This window comes from Arvicanthis niloticus, chromosome 25 (assembly GCF_011762505.2).
Source record: "Arvicanthis niloticus isolate mArvNil1 chromosome 25, mArvNil1.pat.X, whole genome shotgun sequence".
NCBI classification, from domain to species: Eukaryota; Metazoa; Chordata; class Mammalia; order Rodentia; family Muridae; genus Arvicanthis; species Arvicanthis niloticus.
In genome coordinates this window covers 23373864-23387543 of record NC_133433.1, presented here as the reverse complement: position 1 = coordinate 23387543, position 13680 = coordinate 23373864, and positions in this window count along the sequence as shown.

Sequence of the window (13680 nt, the reverse complement as noted above, 5' to 3'; positions counted from 1 at the left end):
ATGGTTTTCTTTCTCTTTTGCAAAGAGAAATTTCCTTCACAAGGGGTGAAGACTACACTTACATGCAGGAATACAGACAAGTATTTAGAGTATTATTAAAGATTATGCTAGTTGTCTTCTTTCCATAGAACATCACAAGAATGATGTATCCTGGAAAAGGTTGTCACCCCTCATACTAGTCCAGCCTCAGAGGTACTCACTCCAGCATAGTGAACATGGCACCAACTTACTGCAAACTCAGCATCTTCCAGGGTCACCTTGCAATGCCATACTCATGCAGTATTGCTAACTCTGATACCTCTCATTTTCTTGATGCAAACCTGAAGAGACGAGTTTAATGAAAACCTATAATTTTTCCTTCCTTTGTGCATTATTGCCATAGCTACTTAGTCCTTCAATTATTTTTAAAATGATTCATTTGTGTACTACTAGATTTTTTAATAACCCATCAGACAGGTGGCTTGTCTGCCACAGGGGCAAACTAGAATATTAACTGTCCCTTACTTTCAGCGAAATTCCCTCTAGTGGACTGCAGCAACAATTCATTTACCGTAGGAGAACTTTGACAATCTAAAGACATTCCTGCAAAATAATTATGAATACATTTAATTGGATGTCTTAAAAAATGTAATTTCAAAGAGCTTGTGCCTGTGTTTTTACCCTTGGGTTCCATAGGCACACTGTAGACCCAGCAAACAGCACCTATTACCAATCAGGTAGTGCTGGATCCTCGCTGGCTTAGTTTTTATTTGTTTATTTGCTTGTATATTGTTTTACTTTACTTACTTCTTATAATATTAACTTCTAATCCTGTTTTCATTTGTCTCATTTTTACAACCATTTTAATACTGAGCCATGTCACCATGATCTTAAAATGAATGTCTCCTTTAAAATAAAGAAGTTTCTGTTTATAGTCTAAGATGGTGGGTCATTTCTGTAATTTCAGGACTCACAAGGCTGAGGAAGGTAGATTATTTTAAGTTGCAAGGCTAGTATGGGTTATGGAATCAGTTGCATACAAGGCTAGACTGTGGAAATTATGCAACTCTGTCAAATTTGGCAGCTTTACACACACACACACACACACACACACACACACACACACACACACAAACAATTATGGTGGAAAACATAAAATAAATAAAACGTTGGTAAACATAGCAGAAAAATAAGTAAAACTTTGCTAGTATAAGTTGCTATTATAGAAAAGACACAGTAATTTAAAAAATCCAAATCAATCAAGGTTATACTGCTCAATAGTAAAGCCCTATCTTTAATGATATATTTATTTCATTACATAAAATGTTTAAAATTGAAAAGTTGAATATCTTTTTTATTGAGTCATAAAATTATCTATTTTAAAACAAAACAAAAACATCATATTAAAAACTATACAGATTAAAACAAACTATGTAATTCTACTGTGAACACTAAAAGAGAAATGCTGTGGGGATTCCCTTCCTTATATGACTGTCCCCCTATGACCAGAGCAGAGCAGAGCAGAATGGAGATCCTCCAGAGAGCAGGAGCTCTGAATCTGCCCCTGCCTCCTGGCAGCATGCCTCATTCAACAGTGTAGACAACTGGAGCCCAGTCAGAGTCTGGCAGTTTTCTGGAATGCACAACAACAAGCAAGCAAGTAAAAAAAAAAATGCCTGGAATCTGAAGAAAAAAGAAATTGAACAGGTATTTCTCAATACAGAAAAGGTTCTTTCGGTCTGTAGAGCCCCTCTGAGACCCAGATTAAGTACAGCTCTTCATAAGCAGAAACCCGGAAGGCAGTTGTCAGCTTTATACAAGCCCACTGCCAGATGGAAAGATCTCTTGAGTAAAGACACTACAGAAGAGTGAAGTTTTTGGAAATGTCTTGCCTCAACAGTGGAACTAATTAACTGAAAAAGGCTATTTGGATGTGCACTCCAAGAACATAACAGAAAGCCCTGAATGAATCAAGAGCTTCTGTGGAACTTCCTTTCCTGCCCCCCCCCAAAAAAAAATCAATTGCAGAAATGCAAACCATCATCTAGAACATATTTAAATAATGAAAGATAATATGATTCACAATTTGGACAAAAATAAATCAGTGTGAACCTCAGACGTAAGAGAAATGGTGCAACTAGCAGGAAAGAGCATTAATATCATATGACGTTATTACAAAAGCAGGTATCTAGTGAGGAGTAGAAAGATGATCAAGAAAAGTGAGTATGGAAAAGACAGAACTTCTCCCTTTTAAAGTCCATGAAATTAACATGAAAACAACAAAGAAACAAACTGGACACGATCTCAGGAAGAGAAAAGTAGGAGCTATGAATAAAATCTATAGAAATTAAGTGCACAGAAAAGAGACTGAACTACCAATCTAGGTCAAGGCTGGACCTAAGCCCCGGACACATATGTAACAGCTTGTTACTCATGTGGGTCCCCTAACAGTTGGATCACGGTCATCTCTGACTCTCTTGTGGGCCTTTGGATTCCTTCCCCATAAGTGGGCTGCCTTGTCTGGCCTCTCTAAGGATGTGCTCAGTCATGCTGAGATTTTATGTACCAGGGTGGGTAGGTGGGATGCTGTATGGGGGCATTCCTTCTCTGAGAAAAAGGGGATGAGAGGTGGGGGTAGTAGTGTGAGGGCAGGACTAGAAGGGCTATAATCAGGCTGTAAAGTGAACAAATAAAGTAATTAAAGGAGAAAAAAGAAGCAGGAAGAAACAAAACTCAGTGTGGACTGAACAGGCAACAGCAGGCAAGCGAAATGGTCCAACAGGAGAACTCTAGCGAGATCCAGGGTGAGAGTCAAGAAATAGGGGCCCCAAAAGGTTCTCGCTGGATTAAAGATCTAGCGCCACAGAACCAAGAGATTAGAAAATTCAAAGCACAATAAATATAAATAAACTGGAATCTTAACCTAGATGAAGAAATTTTGAATGTTTTAAAGTTATGTTCTCCAAAAGTAAAATGTGGTTTGACATTTAAAATATTTTAAAAATGTATATTAATCACATCATTTGGTGTTTTATTATTTATTTTATGTTTCTAATTATTTTATTGGATATTTTATGTACATTTCAGATGCCATCCCCTTTCCCTTAAATTTGAAATCAAAGTAAATTTCGTACCATTTAAGAAATTATAACTTCATCTTGATAATAATTATATAGATTTCTACCAATAGGTTATGGCTATGCAATAAATCCTAGCTAATCCTCCCTATTCCCACAAAAGCCGCTACTTTTCCCTAGAAAGACAGCCTAATATTAACCACCTTAGTCTTCAAGCCCAGGGAATAGGGGCGCCTATTCTTCATTGACTTCTTCAAGCTGATTATGGGTGTTGAGATATTAGAAGAAGGGTTGGGGGAAGAGTAAATTGATAAGCCTCTGACACTGTGTCTTCACTGCATCCAGCTGGAATTCCAGGACATTAGAGGTTCGAGCAGGTCTGCTCAGCTTGCCTGATGAGTAGATACACCAAGGCTATGTATTCTGCAATATACAATTCTCAAAACAAATTTTAGTATCAAGATAATTGTTTATTTGAATTCTGGAATCTAGTCTTCTGGCAGCCTGCCTCTGTCATCTCTAATGCATATAATTCTGGGAGTTTCTATGAGGGTGTGCTCCCATCCTCCCATTTTTGCTTTCCTGCTCTCAAATTTTCCAACATCAGGGAATCCAAACTTTCGGGCACCTAGGCTCTCCACTTCCACTGATGCCTAACCCCTTACCCCATTTCCCCCCTCCAATTACTACGAGGGTGGGCTCCCACCATCCTCTCATTCCCGCCTCCCTGCTCTTGCAATTACCCAACACTAGGGAATCCAAACTTTCAGGTACCAAGGCTGTCTACGTCCACCGATGCCTTACAAGGCCACCCTCAACTACCTATACAAGTGGAGCCATGAGTCCCCCTTCCCCTTTGTGTTCTCGGGCTGGGGATTTTAGAATGGCTATTCCAGCTTGTTTCTTAGGACCATTTGCTTGAAAAATTGTTTTCCAGACTTTTACTCTAAGGTAGAGTTTGTCTTTGCACTGAGGTGGGTTTCCTGTATGCAGCAAAATGCTGGGTTTATGCATCCAGCCCACTAGCCTATGTCTTTTAATTGGGGAACTGAGTCCATTTATGTTAAGAGATATTAAGGAACAGTGATTGTTGTCTCCTGTTATTTTTGTTATTAGAGGTGAAGTTATCTTTGTGTGGCTATCTTCTTTTGGGTTTGTTGGAAGAGGGTTACTTTCTTGTTCCTTCTAGGGTAAAATTTCCCTCCTTGTATTGGAGCTTTCCTGTTATCCTTTGTAATGCTGGGTTTGTGGAAAGATATTGTGTAAATTTGGTTTTGTCATGGAATATCTTGATTTCTCCATCTATGGTAATTGAGAGTTTTGCTGGGTATAGTAGCCTGGGCTGGCATTTGTGTTCGCTTAGGGTCTGTATGACATCTGTCCAGCATCTTCTAGCTTTTATAGTATATGGTGAGAAGTCTGGTGTAATTCTGATAGGTCTGCCTTTATGTTACTTGGCCTTTCTCCCTTACTTAATTTAATATTCTTTTTTTGTTTTGTGCACTTGGTGTTTTAATTATTACATGACGGGAGGTATTTCTTTTCTGGTCTAGTCTATTTGGTGTTCTATAGGTGTCTTGTATGTTAATGGGCATCTCTTTCTTTAGATTAGGGAAGTTTTCTTCTATAATTTTGTTGAAGATATTTATTGGTCCTTTAAGTTGGGAATCTTCACTCTCATCTATACCTATTATCCTTAGGTTTGGTCTCCTCATTGTGTCCTGGATTTCCTGGATATTTTGTGTTAAGAACTTTTTGCATTTTCTTTGACAGTTGTGTTGATATTTTCTGTGGTATCTTCTGCACCTGAGATTCTCTCTTCTATCTCTTGTATTCTGTTAGTGATGCTTGTGTCTATGACTCCTGATTTCTTTCCTAGGTTTTCTATCTCCAGCATAGTCTCCCTTTGTGATTTCTTGATTGTTTCTAGTTCCATTTTTATGTCCTGGATGGTTTTGTTCAATTCCTTTACCTGTTTGGTTGTATTCTCTTGTAATTCTTTAAGGGTTTTTTTGTGTTTCCTCTTTAAGGGCTTCTACCTGTTTACCGGTGTTCTCCTCAAATTCTTTGAGAGTGTTATTTATATCCTTCTTAAAGTCCTCTATCATCATCATTAGACGTGATTTTAAATCTGAATCTTGCTTTCCTGGTGATATGGGGAATTCATGACTTTCTAGTGTGAAAGAACTAGGTTCTAATGATGCCAAGTACCCTGGGTTACTGATGCTTATGTTGTTGCACTTGCCTTTTGCCATCTGTATCTTCTTAGTGCTACCTGCCCTGTCTCTGACTGGAGCTTGTCTTTCCTATTATCTTGGTTGTATCAGAACTTTGTGGGGTGGGGTAAGTGCTGGGGCCCAAAATCTGCTCAGTGCTCAAGCACAGACAGGATGATGCCCAGGTTAGAGCTCTAGGAGCCCCGTTTCCTCTGAGTTCTTAGAGATTGGTGGCAGAGCTGCTGCCCAAGATCTGCTCAGTGCTCTGGCCCAGACCAAAGGGAACCAGTGGTCCGGGCCGGGAGTGACTTCCTGGGTCCTTGTGGGTCCCAGTTACTCCCTGTTTGGGATGAATGTTGCTGTCTACTTACCTAAGATACTGCCTGGGTTAGAGTTCCTGGGAGCCCCACTTCCTCTGGGTTCTGTGTGAGTGGGGGCAGAGCTACTGTCTTGGATCTGCTCAGTTCCTGGGCCCAGACCAGAAGGAACCAGTGTTTTATTATTTTAATACTATTATTTCTGCATCTTTAGGTTTAAATAATATCGAATGTAAGTATTGTTTATTGGATTTAATATTTTCATGCTTATAATTTTTAACGTTCTGAATATTTAAAGACATTTTAAATTGTTCATAAGTGTGTGTGTATGTGTGTGTGAGGGGGGTAGGGAGAGAGAGAGGAGAGAAATGTTGTTCACATGGCTGTTCACAAAGGCAAGAAAAGAGTATTAGATTCTCTGCAACTAGAGTTACATGCTGCTGTGGTGCCACCCAAATAGGTGCTGTCAACCAAACTCAGGTACTCAGAAAGAGCAGGAAGTGCTCCTAACTGCTAAACCATCTCTGTGGTCCCAATTTCTATACATTTGTTTACTTGTTTTAGATAAAGAATAATCTTGTCTGCATAGTGTTATAATGGCATCTCTTATTGCACAGTGATGTCCATATCATTTACATCATATTCCATGTTATAGGTAATTTAGAAACGACTAAAACCATATAGGAGAATGGAAGCAAGTTTAACACAAATACAGTGTCACCTTGTATAAGAAACTGATACATCTAAAGATTGTTGGCATCTATGGAAAATACAAGAATCCATTTTCCATGAATAATTCTCAAAAATAGCTCTGTTGAGTGCAATGTCACCAATGCAGCACCCAAGGAACAATTCTGTTTGCAAGCATTTCTAACAAAATTGTACAAACTCTAACAACAAACAAAATGAATTAAAATGTATTACGATTATATGAACTTCATACAGGAATGTAAACTTAGCTTAATAATAGAAAAATCAATAAATTGATTATAAATTTTAATATAGTGAAAGTTACACTAATTCAACAGATATGAAAATGGAAAGATAAATAGATGTTAGAAAAATTCTCAAAGAAACTAAAAATATCAGGAAATTTCTTGAAGCTACTAAAAACTACCTGTAAAATTCTCAGCTCATATCAGACACTTACTAAAATACTAATGAATTTTTCTCCACTAATTAATGAATAAGCACAGGGTATAACTCTTATTATTTCTCCTCAGTGTTGTACTTGAGACATTTCCAAGTTCTCAAAGGCAATTAGAGAAATAAAAAGCAAATGTTAAAAAGTGAAACTTTGTTTATTGGCAATATAATATTATATGGAAATTCTTAAAAATATATTTTAAAAAGCTGTTATCTTAATTGTTTTTATAATATTGGCAAGATTCGATAATCAATTTTATTCTCTAACTTTAAAAATGTCAGTTAGAAATATAATTAAAATAAGGACACAACATACTATGATATGTGGATAATTTTATCTACAAAATTTGCAGAGATAATGCACAATGTATGTATGATATCTGTAAAATGAAATGTAAAAAAAGCTAAGTTTAAGAGCACTTAAATAAGTCAATAAATCAATACTTTGGCCCTTAATTCAGATCAAAGAAACATCAGCCAACATATATCAAATACTCAAGTGGAAAGCCAAAAATCTATAAACTGTCTATAATTGGAAATAGGAGTGGAGCCATGGCTCTAGTTCAGTATGTAATATCTGCATCATTTACAGTGCCCTGGATTGAGTACTCAGCTCTGGGGTTGGGGGACACAAGAGAAAGACCCTGAGAATTTGTGCTCAGCTAAAATTTTTATATGCAGCACCCACACAAAGTACATAAATGACAGATAAATATTGATAAACTGGACTGCATCATAAATTTAAAATATGAAGTCTTTAAGTAAATATCAAAAAAAAAAACCAGAAAAAAACTGAGGCTTATGGGTCTGTAATATACGTATGGAATAGAAAATGAGCCATCTCTACAAGAAGATATAAAAATTATTAACAAGCACATTAAAAATTCTTAAGACTAGTAGTCATCAGGGAGATTCAAATTAAACACACAATGAGAAACAAAACCTGTATTTAAAAGTAAAGCATCGCAATATGGCTCAAAGTATTCCCAGGATGCAGGGATGCTTCATCACTGGAAAATGAAAAACAAGAGGAAAATTTAGACTTTGTTTTAAAAGTAATATAAAGCAAGGTGAAATTTACACATCAAGAAAAGACTTATTTAATTTAGCAAAAGCGGCATTTTTTTCCCAGAATGTTGTACTTAGCTAGAGCAATATTGAAAATGTAGGCTTTATTTCCTTCAAAACAGAGAGTGGGCCAAGTGATGGATGCTGGAGGTCATTCACCATTGTCCTGTTAGGACAGATTCTAGCTTTGCTGGCTCTGGTCAGCAACATGATGTCTGTGTCCTGGCCAGTGACTTAGGGAAGAAAATTGCTACCAAAGAGGAAGGAAGAAGGGAAAGTAAAGGTCATTCCACTCTTTTGTTTTTACTTAGAAATAGCAAAGGATTGAAGCAGCTACTGTGAAATATCATGCCAAGGCAGCATGTAATCAATCAATTGTAATCTTTAAATTATTTGTTCATTTATTTATTTGGCTCACATTTAGGAAAGAACTTTTAGAAAATATGTAATTCTGTTTTGTATTTTACTGCTTTTTGATTTAATTTCTTTTGGTTGCTTTTTAAAGACAAAAATTAGTTATTTTGCTAGTCTTGGGTTCTGTCTGAGGGAACCAGAAGAAGACCTACAACAGGCTAATGCCTTCTGCATGGGTTGCTCTCTACAAAGAGGTGTTGGAAGACATCCAGTTAACTATGATGGGCTGTTGAGATGAGGAAGCCATGCAATTGGAAATGTGTAATTAATGAAAGGGAGAAGACAGAGCTGGAGCACATGGCCTCATTAGTGAACATGAACCTTTATGCTGTGTTCTCAACTGCAGTGGGACCACAGGAGGTGCCCTGTTGTTAACTTTGCAGGTGGCTTTGTCTGTGCAGTCCTCCCACTCTCTCCAATGACAGGCTTGGGGTTGTTCTTCAATCACAAGCTGATTTCTGTTCTTTATTTCTATATTCCTTCTTTCTTTTTGAAACTTTTGCATGTAAAGGACAAAACCTTACCTTAGTAACTCAATTGTTTGCCTCAGTTCCACAAGGTGAAGTATAGCTGAAACGTAGCAAGCAAAATTTAGGGTAAATATCTAGGAAAATTGAGAATTAATCAAAACTTATGACCCTGCTTAGTGGCACCTAACATGTTTATATGTAAAATATACATTTTAGTATCTTTATCAAGATAATTCAAATCATCAATTTGTATCCCAACTTACACAACTAAATATTAAAATCCAATTCATTCTTGGTAGGATTTTAAGAAAATTTATGAAAATATGAGTTTTAAGCAATATAAAAGTTCACAAACATCACAGGTAGAATGTAGACATAAAATAAGTTGAAGTGAACTTTCTTGCTTTAGTCCAATACTGTCAAAAATCTGTAATAATTAAATAATGTAATATTTGTAAAGGAACATGCCAGCCATTACTAAACAGAAGATACCAAAGATTGATGTAGGGGTATCTATGGAAATGCAGAAATGAGAGAGAGAGAGAGAGAGAGAGAGAGAGAGAGAGAGAGAGAGAGAGAATTTTCTATATCACTGTGAGGAAAGTGGATTCTTTAGCAACTGTTGAAGTCCAGCTCACTATGTAAAGTAGAACTGAATCTATAACCCAGAATACATACAAATAACTCTCATCCCACTCCAATAATTTTGTACTAAAGAGGAAACTACAAAAGTAAAAGAATAAGTATGAAAGAATTTATTTCTCAATAGGAGATCATTTTAAATTCAAGTGCATCAAAATCAAGGCTTATTCTCTATAAGTGATTGATAGAGTTCAGGGCATGCTAAGTTCAAAGAAAACGTCTCTGAAGACTAACAGCTTACTGGTGGAAGTTAAGAAATAGCAAGTCAAGAAGGACTATCTGACCTTCCCTGAAGCAGTTGGAAAGCACTCGAGGTGCTGTCTACCTCCAGAGAAAAGCAACTTGCTCCAGTCATAGCAGCAAGAACAGAGTGAGTCTGACTAAGCTTTCCCCAGTGTACAGTCAGTTCATATTCTGTCGGATCACAATGGTTCACATTTTCATATCCCAGCGTTTTATGTCTCTCTTCTCCTCATCAAATTTGTGATTGTTTTGAATAAAATCCTCAATTTTCTGTTTTTAATGCAATTTCTGTATGAAGTCTCCTATGTCAACCAAAAATATCATGTTAAATAAATACATGTTTCTCACTTTTAATCTGTCTGGTTTTGAAAAAAAATTTCCTTTAAGCATCATATATGTATAAAGTATATGAGAAATGTCATTTAACGTAAAACCTTTACAACTGTTTTAATATATTTAATATAGTATAATTATTAATATATCATATACAAATTTATTTATATATGTGATATAAATAAAGTAAAAGAATAAAATTCTCACTAAAGAGTATTTAGGAAATGAATGATTTGTATTTATCATCCTCAAGACTCTCTGTAACTGCATGTATCAAAATGACTGAATATCTGAGAAATAGCCAAATTGATTTCCAAAGTGGTTATACAAGTTTGCACTCCCACCATCAATGGAGGAGTGTTCCCCTTGCTCCACATACTCACCAGCATTTTTGGTCTTAGCTATAGTTATTCTGATGAGTGTAAGATGAAATCTCAAGGTCATTGTTGAAGAAATGCCTAGTTTGGCTGGGACTACATGCTGCAGGGTGGGGTGTTACTCAAAGAGGGCTCCCCTTACCTGAGGAGGAAGGGAGGGGAGGATGGAGGGAAGGATTTGTACGGTTGGGACTGGAAAGAGAGGAGGATAGGACATTGTGGTAGGGATGTGAAATGAATTAAACAATAAAAATACAAAGGAGGCACTTTGTGATACTATCTGAATATGAGATTACCTCTCATATTTTTATAAAACATTATTCAGAGATACACTCATTTCTTCTCTTTTATTTTCTATACATAAAAATGTATTTTGATAACTAAGCTTAATTGTAAATCCTTTCTAACATTACATAGGTTAAGAAACGAAAACATGAATGTTGTAGATAGAGACGTCAAGAACTGAACCTATGAGAGTTTTTTTATTTAAAAAAAACATATTCTATGTGAAAAACTGAATATCTTCCTCTATGAATAGAGCATGAATATGCTTATTGTTCAAAGACAATACATATTGCTTTGTATTTGGCAACCTGCTGAAACATTCCAGTCTCCTGAAATAGACTATACCTATATAAAATGATGAGACCAAAATAAAGGTACTGAAAATTGAAGAGTATAATTTGAGATATCAAAATATCTTCACATTTGGACCACCTCTAGGATTAAATTGGAGTGTGGAAAATATTAAATATTCCGGAAGATGTTTATCAAGAATTCTTGTCAATATATTCATATTACTTCTAGGATGCACCAACAATGTTGGTATATTTTCTATTTCCTTCTACCTTTAGAAGTCAGCAACTTCCTCATTATTGAAGAATACAAGAAAGAAATTAACTATGGAAATCAAAAGTTGAATGTGTAGAAGAGCTTAACCTTTGCACTTAAAGAGGTAAATGTGGCTTTTCATCATTTCCCATTGCATGGAAGACAATTACAGTCACTTCAAGAAAAAAGGATAAATCGATGTATAAACATTTTGCTACTTCCAAGCACATTGGCAAAGATGCTTTTATCTTTTGTCACATTGTTCTTAGCTTAAAGCATTCTGTGTCTTTGAACAGAAATCTTGACAGCTGATATTTTCTTCTTCTTACTTCTACTCCAACTGCTAATTGCATATTTACAATCTTTCAATCAAGAGGAAAAGAGAAAAAGATTAGAAACATTTTCTATCTGTCAAAAAACCTATGTACTATAATGAAACATCTACTCATTAAGTATAGAGAACTTCATAGCATCAATAATAAGTGTTATAAAGGGCACAAAGGTATTATTAATTCTGAAAGAATGCAAGGCCCGGAAAAACAATAAGTCATTTTGACAGTTGCTATGAAGACTATTACCAAATGTTATGTTTACTTGACTAGACTCAATTTATAAAACAAGACCTACAAAAAAATCTGCCGTATAATCAATTGAGATGTGCTATTATAAATAACTGCTAATGGACTGAAGCTCTGCTTCCCTTCTTAATGATTGAATTATAGCTGCCTTTTAAAAAAAGAATTGCAGTAATTACTAGTATGGACAGTTTGTGTTCATTTTAAAAATAACCTTAAATCAATGGAATAAAATTGCAGAGCAGATTTAATGAAAACATAAATGTTTCCTTTTTAAAGTTGAATTAAGCTAAAGAGGCAAGTCTATTTAAATATAGTATGTGATTACTTCTCAGAAAGAACTCACAAAGGTATTTGTTTATCATGCAAATTTAGGCACAATAGCACTTTCAAGTCCCTAACCATATCACTGATTAAATTCCTCTGTATATCTCTTATAAAAATTCAATTCAGAACCCTCAAAAAATTTATTTTTTTTAATTTTAAAGAAAAATGTTTAAAGCACTTGATCATGTAAGGAACTCAAATGTTTAGAGGGTTTTTTTTGGTTTTTTGGGGGTTTTTTTTGGACTATCATCAGGGAAGTTCTGTTATTTTTTAATTTTATGCTTGGTTTTGACAAATTCATGTAGAATGTCAGTTTCTGTAACATCACTGGGTTTTTAAAATATAAATGATTTAATCTTGTATTCTACAGATATCTGTTTATGTAATAAAATAAGTCAGACTTGTTAATAAACATTTATACACAATAATAAACCAAAATTGCTGTGAAAATTTAGGTTTGATTTGTAGTCTTATGCTTTATGTCTTAGAAAATCTTTTGTATTACTTAATACTTTGTCTGTATGTGTGTAGATGCATATGTGTCTGTGTTTCTATCTGCTTTAGTATGTAAATGATATTATTACAGATGAGAGGAAGAGATCCAGACAGGAGTCTGGAAGAAGAATGGAAGATCTGAGTCTTGATCCTGTAATGTCAGATCTAAACAAATACCACAGGTATGCATATAAGACAGAACTCAGAAAAGGAGAACAAGTTTAAAACTCATGTTCAATATTTAAATGAAACTAAATGACCAGGACTCCCAATCGCCTGATCTCAAAGTATAAAGAATTACTACAAGCAGCTGGCAGAATGGCTAGGTGTGATATAGATGCAGAGGAAAGCAGAAACCTTTAATATAATGTATTGTTTATAGAGCCTGAGATCAGTAGAACATTGGAGATAAACAGTGATCATAGAATGCCACAGGCCTAGCACTGAATGGCAGGAACAGAAACAGGTTTTCATACATTTGTTTTTTGGGGTTTTTTTTTTGTTTGTTTGTTTTGTTTGTTTTGTTGTTGTTGTTGTTTTGTTTTTTGGGGTTTTTTTGGGGGGGGTGTTTTTTGTTTTTTTTTTGGAAAGGGTGAAGCAGTTGCTTGGATTCCAGTTGGTACAGAGCAGCCAAAAACAGAAGAGACTGAGAGCAGAGCAGCATTTCTCCTTCATAAGTGTGGACACCTGCAGAGAAAGACACCTCAGAATACAGCCCATATCTGAAGGGAAATAGCAGTAAAGAGAGAAAACAGGAAAAAAAAAGCAGAGGTAAAGAAGCCCAGGGAGCAATCAGCTATGTGTTTCTAACATGATGTTAGAGTCAGGGGCACTTCTTTGTTTAAAAAGCTATCTGGGTAATAACTGAGTGGTTCACACAGAAAAAAATCTCATATTAATAAAGCTGCTAACTTCTAAAATATAAATCAATATAATAATTTCCTCCTAAAGACTACAATGTAAAAAGGGAACAAACACAGTGTTTGCAGTGGAAGAACATGCCCACTACCGTACCAAGAAGATGAAGGTGAACACTATCTGTGGTAAGTCATGATGTCAAAATGTACGTACCCTTGGTGTGACATAATGAGAAAGTCACCTTACTTCTGTGGTCTTCCGAAACACCTACCAGCCAGAATAAAAATGAGAAAATCGAAGAAAGATCCTGAT